Below are 8,308 nucleotides of genomic sequence, written 5' to 3'. Positions count from 1 at the left end.
ACAGCAATTTTTAACCTCAAAACAAATTTCAGTACTACCACAGCCACTTTATTCACCAGATATCGCTCTGTGTGACTTTTTTCTATTTCAAAGAGTCAAAACGGCAGTCAAGGGACACCATTTTGAAACAACACTAGATGTCCAAAAAGCTGTGACGAGGGTATTGGAGGATATTACAGAAGATGAGTTCCAGAAATGTTACCATCAAAGGCAGAAGCGGTGGAAACAGTGTGTGCAATCAGAAGAGAACTACTTTGAAGGAGACAACACTAAACTTGACTAAAACGGTAAGCAACATTTTTTTCCGCATCAGTCTCATTACTTTATTGTCGCACCTCGTATATTGAAATCATCACGATTTGTGAAGGCCCCCAGGACATTACAAAAGACGGTACATGGTTCTTAATGGGTGTGTGATCACCACAGACGGCAACGCACGCCCTTAAACGTGTTCCCATGTTGGTCACGAGGTTGGTAAGTAGTTCCTGTGTTAGGGCGTTCCATTCCTCCACCAGTGACAACGGCTGGATGGTCGTTGGTGCATGTCGACGTGCTGAAATACGTAACCCCAATGGGTCCCACACGTGCTCGATGGGAATAGTCTCTCGTTCCAAGAGCTCCATCACTTGCACCGTCCGTTGTCGTCGTCCACTGTCATTCGAAAAGTCAGAGACCAATGAACCTCTGAAAGGGTGAACATGGAAAAGGAGTACAGTGTCCGAAAATGTTTCTGGGTGGATTACGTGTCCCATTCTCTCGCTATATGAGTGTACCTCCAACAGTGTCGAACATGATCGTTTAGCTGTTATGGTGTGGGAATCGTAGACGTGACTGAAAGTCGGCGTGCGGCAATTATAATCACATTTAAATTAAAATGAGATGAACACCCTTAGCGGCTTACAGGCGTTGACATACGTCAACGGGGACAGATGAAAATGTGTGCCCCGACTGAGACTCGAACCCGGGATCTCCTGTTTACATGGCAGACGCTCTATCCATCTGCGCCACCGAGGGCACAGAAGATAGCACGACTGCACTCATTACCCGCGGCGCGTTGCCGATTCCCGTAAGAGTTCGGGCACTATTTGTGCATTCGCACAGAAGAAGAAGATGGTCAAGTGGCCGGTGAGCCTTAACTGTACATATATACTAAGATGATATCTGTCCTTTCGGACATGTCCGAAAGAGTATAATGGGCAGGGGCACTACGAATGCAGTGCGGGACAATACCTTGAGAATGTGGGTTTCGCGGGAGGCGTGCCAGAAATAAATCCTTGCAGTCGCGCTATTCTCTGTGTCCTTGGTGGCTCAGGTGGATAGAGCGTCTGCCATGAAAGCAGGAGATCCCGGGTTCGAGTCCCGGTCGGGGCACACATTTTCATCTGTCCCCGTTGACGTTTGTTAACGCCTCTAAGCAGCTAAGGGTGTTCATTTCATTGTAATTTCATTCTAACGAGCTGCATGGTCACCGATGGTATCTGTTCCTTCTGACATGTCCGAAAGGACAGATACCATCTTAGTACATAATTATAATCACATTGGTGAAAATGGCTTCAAAATAGCTGGTTGGTCGCAAAATAATAGTCATAGGATGTTTCTGGACCCATTTATTATTCATTTGGGTTTCGGGCTCTGTGCATCGTCAGGTGACGTGGTGGAAAATTGGTCACAGAATTTTCTTTTCTTTTAGAAATTTGTAAATTTCAACAAGTGCCTGAAAAGAGGACATGTGCTAAAACATGACTGAACGACAAAGACATTAAAAAACCACCATTTAGCACTGAATGAATAAACAACTATGACAAAACTGTCAGTTAACTTCGAAAGAAATATAAAATCTACTAGTCCACACAGCAAATAACTTTATGGCCCAGCATGTATGCTGCCTACAGCCGAGTGATACGGTAGGCGGATAGAATTTGATGACGCTAGATGGTGTAACTGCCGTGGCGCTGCGTAAATCGCCAATACATAATTGCAAGTGGCAATAAAATTATCTGTTATAAAATTTATGCAGATTTTCCTACACTATAAGTAAAAGTTAATGCCAATCTTAGGGAAATGTGGAATGTCACATCCCTTAATAGAATAGGTAGGTTAGAAAATTTAAAAGGGAAATGGATGGGTTCAAGCTAGATATAGCGCGAATTAGTGAAGTTCGGTAGCAGGAGGAACAGTACTTCTGGTCAGGTGAATGCAGTATTATAAATACAACATCAAATTGGGGTAATGCAGGATTAGGTTCAATAACGAATAAAAAAACAGGAACGCGGATAAGCTTCTACGAACAGCATAGTGAACGCATTAATGTAGCCAAGGTAGACACGAGGCCTACGCCTACCAAAGTAGTCCAAGTTACATGCCAGTTAGCTCTGCAGATGAGAAGAAGATAGAGGAAATGTATGACGAGATAAAAGAAATTATTCAGATAGTTAAGGGAGCCGAAAATTTAGTAGTCATGGGAGCTGGAATTCGATAGTAGGAAACGGAAAGGAAGGAAAGGTAGTAGGTAAATATGGACTGGGAGAGTGAAATGAAAGACGAAACCGCCTGGTAGAAGTTTGCACAGAGCATAATTTAACCGTAGCTAACACTTGGTTTAAGAATCATGAAACAAAGTTGTATACATAGAAGAGACCTGGAGACACTAGAAGATTACAGATTGATTACATTATGGTGAGACAGAGATTTCGGAACTAGTTTTAAAATTGTAAGGCATTTTCAGGGGCAGATGTGGACTCTCACCAAAATTTATTGGTTATCAATTGTAGATTATAACTGAAGAAGCTGCAAAAATGCAGGAATTCAAGGAACTGGGACTTGGATAAACTGAAAGAACCACAGGTTATAGAGAGTTTCAATACGAGCATCAGGTGACGATTGACAAGAGCAGGGGAAAGGAATACAGTCTTCTTTCACACGCATCAAAAATTCTAATAAGAATAATTTTGAAAAGAGTTGAAAACCAATTGAATAGCACTCTAAGTGAAGACCAATTCGGTTTTAGAAGCGGTGTAGGGACGAGGGAAGCAATCTTATCTTTAAGACTAATAATTGAGAAACAAATTTCCAAAAACAAACAAGTATTTATAGCCTTCGTAGACCTCGAAAAGGCATTTGACAATGTTGTATGGCCAGAAATGTTTAGAATTCTGAAGAAGGCTGGTCTGAAATATAATGATAGAAGGATAATCTTTAAAATATACCAAAATGAAACAGCCTTAGTTAAGAAGGAAAACAAAGAAGAAACAGCAAGAATAAGGAAAGGAGTGAGACAGGGATGCCCACTATCTCCAGTAATTTTCAACGCATATATCCAAGAAGCAATAGACAAAATAAGAGAGAATATCGAAGTAGGAATAAAACTTAACGGAATGAAAATAGATATGTTGCGATATGCAGATGATATCGCCATAATTACAGAAAGGAAAGAAGATTTAGAAGCCGCACTCAATGAAATGGAAAACACCTTAAAAGAACAGTATGGAATGAAAATAAATAAGAAAAAGACTAAAGTGATGGTGAGTGGCGCCCTGAACTACAATGAACCCATACGAATAACAATAAAGGGAGAGAAACTAGGGCAGGTTACAGAATTTAACTACTTAGGTAGCAAAATAACAGCAGATGGAAGGAGCAAAAGTGACATTAAAAACAGAATACAACTTGCCAAAATAGCATTCAATGGAAAAAGAAACTTACTGACGAGTAGAAATGTTAGTTTAGACGTAAGAAAGAGAGTCATGAAAACCTATGTGTGGAGTACAGCCCTTTACGGATGTGAAACTTGGACTTGTGGAAAAGAAGAAAAGAGAAGATTAGAGGCATTCGAAATGTGGTGCTACCGGAGAATGGAAAAAATCAGCTGGCGAGACAAGGCTACAAACGAAGATGTCCTCAGAAGAGTGAAAGAAAACAGATCTCTTTGGCGAAATATACAGAAAAGAAGAATAACCTTCATAGGTCACATTTTACGGCATAACAATTTCATTAAGAGAATATTAGAAGGAATCATTGAAGGAAGAACTCGCCGAGGACGACCTAGATTAACCTACATTCAACAAGTAATAAATGACATCGGGTGCCAGACCTATGCAGATATGAAGAAGAAAGTTGACAAAAGAACGGAATGGCGTGCTGCTGCCAACCAACCTGTGGGTTGATAACCGAAGAAGAAGAATGGGCTGCTTTGAGAGATGAAATAGTGAAGGCAGCAGAGGACCAAGTAGGTAAAAAGACGAGGGCTAGTGGAAATCCTTGGGTAACACAAGATATATTGAATTTAATCGATGTAAGAAGAAAATATAAAAAGGTAGGTGAAAGGGAATACAAACGTCTAAAAAATTACATCGACAGGAAGTGCAAAAAGGATAAACAGGAATGGCTAGAGAACAAATGTAAGGGTGTAGAAGCATATGCCACTAAGGATGAGAGAGATGCTCCCTACAGGAAAAGATACCTTTGGAAGAAAGAGAACCATCTATATGAATATCAAGAGCTCGGATGGTAAACCAGTCCTAAGCAAAGAAGGGAAAGCAGAAAGGTGGAAGGAGTATGTGGAGAGTCTGTACAAGCGAGATGTACTTTAGGGCAATATTATGGAAATGGAAGAGGAGCAGATGAATATGAGAAGAGTGATATAATACTGCGTGAAGAATCTGACAAAGCACTGAAAGACTTAAGTCAAAACAAGGCCCTGGGAGTAGACAACATTCCGTTAGAGCTACTAATAGCTTTGGGAGAGCCATCCTTAACAAAACTCTTCCAGTTAGTGAGCAAGATGTATGAGACAGGCGAAATACCCTCAGGCTTCAAGAAGAATATAATAATCCCAGTTCCAAAGGAAACAGGTGCTGATAGTTGTGAAAATTACCGAACTATCAGTTTAATAAGCCACGGCTGCAAAATACTAACAGGAATCCTTTACAGACGAATGGAAAAACTGGTAGAAGCCGAACTCTGGGAAGATCAGTTTGGGTTCCGTAGAAATGTTGGAACACGGGAGGCAATACTGATCCTACGATTTATTTTAGGGGATAGGTTAAGGAAAGGCAAACCTACGTTTATAGCATTCGGTGACTAAGAGATAGCTTTTGACAATATTGACTGGAATACTCTCTTTCAAATTATAAAGGGGGCAGGGATAAAATACAGACAGCGAAAGGCTATTTACAATTTGTACAGAAACGAGATGGCAATTATAGGAGTCGAGGGGCACGAAAGGGAAACAGCGGTTGAGAAGGGATTGAGTGAGGGTTTTAGCAATCGCCGACGTTATTCAATCTGTATATTGTACAAGCAGTAAAGGAAGCAAAAGAGAAATTTGGAGTAGGAATTAATGTACAGGGAGAAGAAATAAAAACTTGAGGCTTGCCGATGACAATTCTGTCAGAGACAGCAAGGGATTTGGAAGAGTAGCTGAACGGAATGAACAGTATCTTGACACGAAGATATAAGATGAACATCAACAAAAGTAAAACGAGGATAATGGAATGTAGGCTAATTGACTCAAGCGGTGTGGAAGAATTAGATTAGGAAATGAGACATTTAAAGCGGTAGATGAGTTTTGCTATTTGTGAAGCAAAATAACTGACGATGGTCGAAGTAGGAAGGATATAAAATGCAGACTGACAACGGCAAGGAAAGCGTTTCTGAAGAAGAGAAACTTGTTAACATCGAGTATAGATTTAAGTGTTAGGAAGTCCTTTGTGAAAGTGCTTGTATGGAGTGTAGTCATGTATGGAAGTGAAATGTGGGCGATGAACAGTCTAGACAAGAAGAGAAGAGAAGCATTTGAAATGTAGTGCTACAGAAGAATGCTGAAGATTAGATGGGTAGATCATATAACTGATGAGGAGGTACTGAACATAACTGGGGGTACGAGAAACCTATGGTACAACCTCACTGTAAGAAGGAATTTTGGAAATTTGTGGTAAGGTCTTATGGGACCAAACTGCTGAGGTCATCGATCCCTAAGCATGCACACTACTTAATCTAACTTAAACTAACTTACGCTATGGATAGCACACACACCCATGTCCGAGGGAGGACTCGAACCTCCGACGGTGGGAGTCGCACAGACCGTGAAAAGGCGCCTTAGAAGAAGTAATTGGTTGGCAGGACACGTTCTGCGGCATCAAGGGATCGGCAATTTAGAACTGGAGGACACGTGGGGGCTAAAAATCGTAGAGGGAGACCAAGAGATGAATACAGCAAGCAGATTCAGGAGGATGTAGGTTGCAGTAGGTACTTGGAGATGAAGAGGCTTGCGCAGGACAGAATAGTATGAGAGCTGTATCACACCAGTCTTTGGACTGAAGATCACAACAACAGGAAAAGACAAATAAGAGATCTTATTGACACTGGTTGGCTTATGTGCTACAACGCTATCGTGTATGACCTGCACGTTATTACAAATGGTAATTTCTAAACATATCACAGTATTTGACATAAAATGTATACAGATATTTGTTATGTTATAAATAAAATTTTTGTCAACATGAGGCAAAGACAAAGTCTAAAATACGTACAGTGTTTGGCAATAAAAATATTTTGAGTTGAACCATATAATAAAAAGGGGGAAACAAAGTTAACTTTGCTAAACTTGTCGTGGATTCAGTTAGGATGATTTGGCTGGCCAGTGTAGGCGCGATAGGATGTCTGAGTATTCGACAAACGAGAAATATCCGTCCAGTCATGTGATCCCGGCTTGCATGATCTTGGATGACGGGAGTGTCCACAGCACGAAAATGCAGAAGAAGGGCAACACATGGTCACCGAGTGTGTTGAAATAAACAAATTGGTTCTTGTTCAAGTTAACATGAACAAGCGGACTCACTTCGTGGTACGAGAAACACCACTGCCACCACAGAACCACATCCGGCTTGAACCACACGCTCCACACACTGTGGGTTAAACCCCTCTTGAGCCGTCCGTTCACTCAGTACGTTTATAAGTTGTCGGTGGTTGTTGTGAGATGATGGTGGAGTACTTTAATCGACTCTTTAATTGAATATATATATATATATATATATATATATATATATAAATATATATATATATATATATAGGGGAAGGCGGGGCAAGATGGGGAAGGTAATTTTAAACCCTTACAAAAGGGACCAAAATAAACAAATTCAAGTAGGTTTGATTATCATTTGTTTACTTAACCAATGGATTACAATAGCATGCAAAGGAACCTACAAACTTGTTACATTTAGTTAGAAATATCTCGATTTGAAACATAAACTACCAATTCCCCGTCTTGCCCCATATACGGGATAAGATAGGGAACTAGTTCATCTCTAAAGCTTAAATAAGGACTGGAATAACGAAATCATGAGACGATAAGGTTTCGAAACAAGGTTCTGCGAATTGTAGAATTAGGTATTACGTTTTATTTAGGCCTCTTACTTTCACATAGTACACAAGTGTGGACCGCCTCGCCACCATCACTTTCTATCCCTGCACAAGTGTCGTGGGCCCGGCGTCCGCAGCTAATACACCGTATCCAGCCTCCTTCAGAGAAGTCATAGCAGTATAAACATTCTTCACCCTCTTCCTCGTTGTCATTCGACTGCAGTTTATTATCCCTTGAGCATGAAGGGGTGGTTAAAACGTCAGTAACGTTCGTCTCTTTTTCGTTGTGATTATGTCCTTTTGGTGGTATCCCAGGTTTATTAAACGTCTTTGAGAAGAGTTTTCGTTTACATGCAGCACGTTTGGGGACTCCTTTTCGTTTAATTTCTTGAGATAGTTCACTCCTGTAAGGAGATTCGGTTAAAACAACGGGTTTTCCACCCCTGTTAGATGGTTTCCTTTTGGTTTTTTTTCCACCTTTGGAATAGCTAACACCACTTCAGGGCTGATAACTTGAAAGTTAGACGAAACAGAGACTTGATCTTCAGTTGTTATTGTTCAGGTGTTTTATGTCTTGACAACATCTCTGGTATTTTGTTTTCCGTTTCTGTAAGTTCGGATGTGTGAGCTTGATGAATGTCTGTAGTTGAACAGGGAAGGTAATCACTTTCTTGAAACACATTTCTGTTTACAGGCCAAATGACTGTTTTCCGAAACCCGTTCATTGCTGTGGACATTGTAGCTTAATGAATGAAGGCTTTGCCGAATAAACTTGCGATCTGATGCAGCGTAACAACTTTTCCAGGATGGGTGCGAAGCCACGATCTCACTTCATCTTCGTAAAATTTACTGAGAGGTTTCATAAATGCCAGGTCCAATGGTCGAAGACGGTGTGAGCAGTGTGGTGGCAAACACAGCAAGACAACACCATTTTCGCGGGCCACATCTA

The 8,308-nt window shown here is 40.9% G+C and overlaps 1 non-coding gene across 1 annotated transcript; it reads left to right on the top strand.

The window, feature by feature from the left end:
• Positions 1-1,297: 1,297 nt before the first annotated feature.
• On the top strand, positions 1,298-1,371 carry Trnas-uga (transfer RNA serine (anticodon UGA)). Its single transcript has one exon. It is a non-coding gene; the product is annotated as a tRNA-Ser (tRNA).
• The last annotated feature ends 6,937 nt before the right edge of the window (positions 1,372-8,308 follow it).

Source organism: Schistocerca cancellata, chromosome 1 (assembly GCF_023864275.1).
Source record: "Schistocerca cancellata isolate TAMUIC-IGC-003103 chromosome 1, iqSchCanc2.1, whole genome shotgun sequence".
Lineage (NCBI taxonomy): Eukaryota > Metazoa > Arthropoda > Insecta > Orthoptera > Acrididae > Schistocerca > Schistocerca cancellata.
This window is presented reverse-complemented; position numbering and strand designations above follow the sequence as displayed.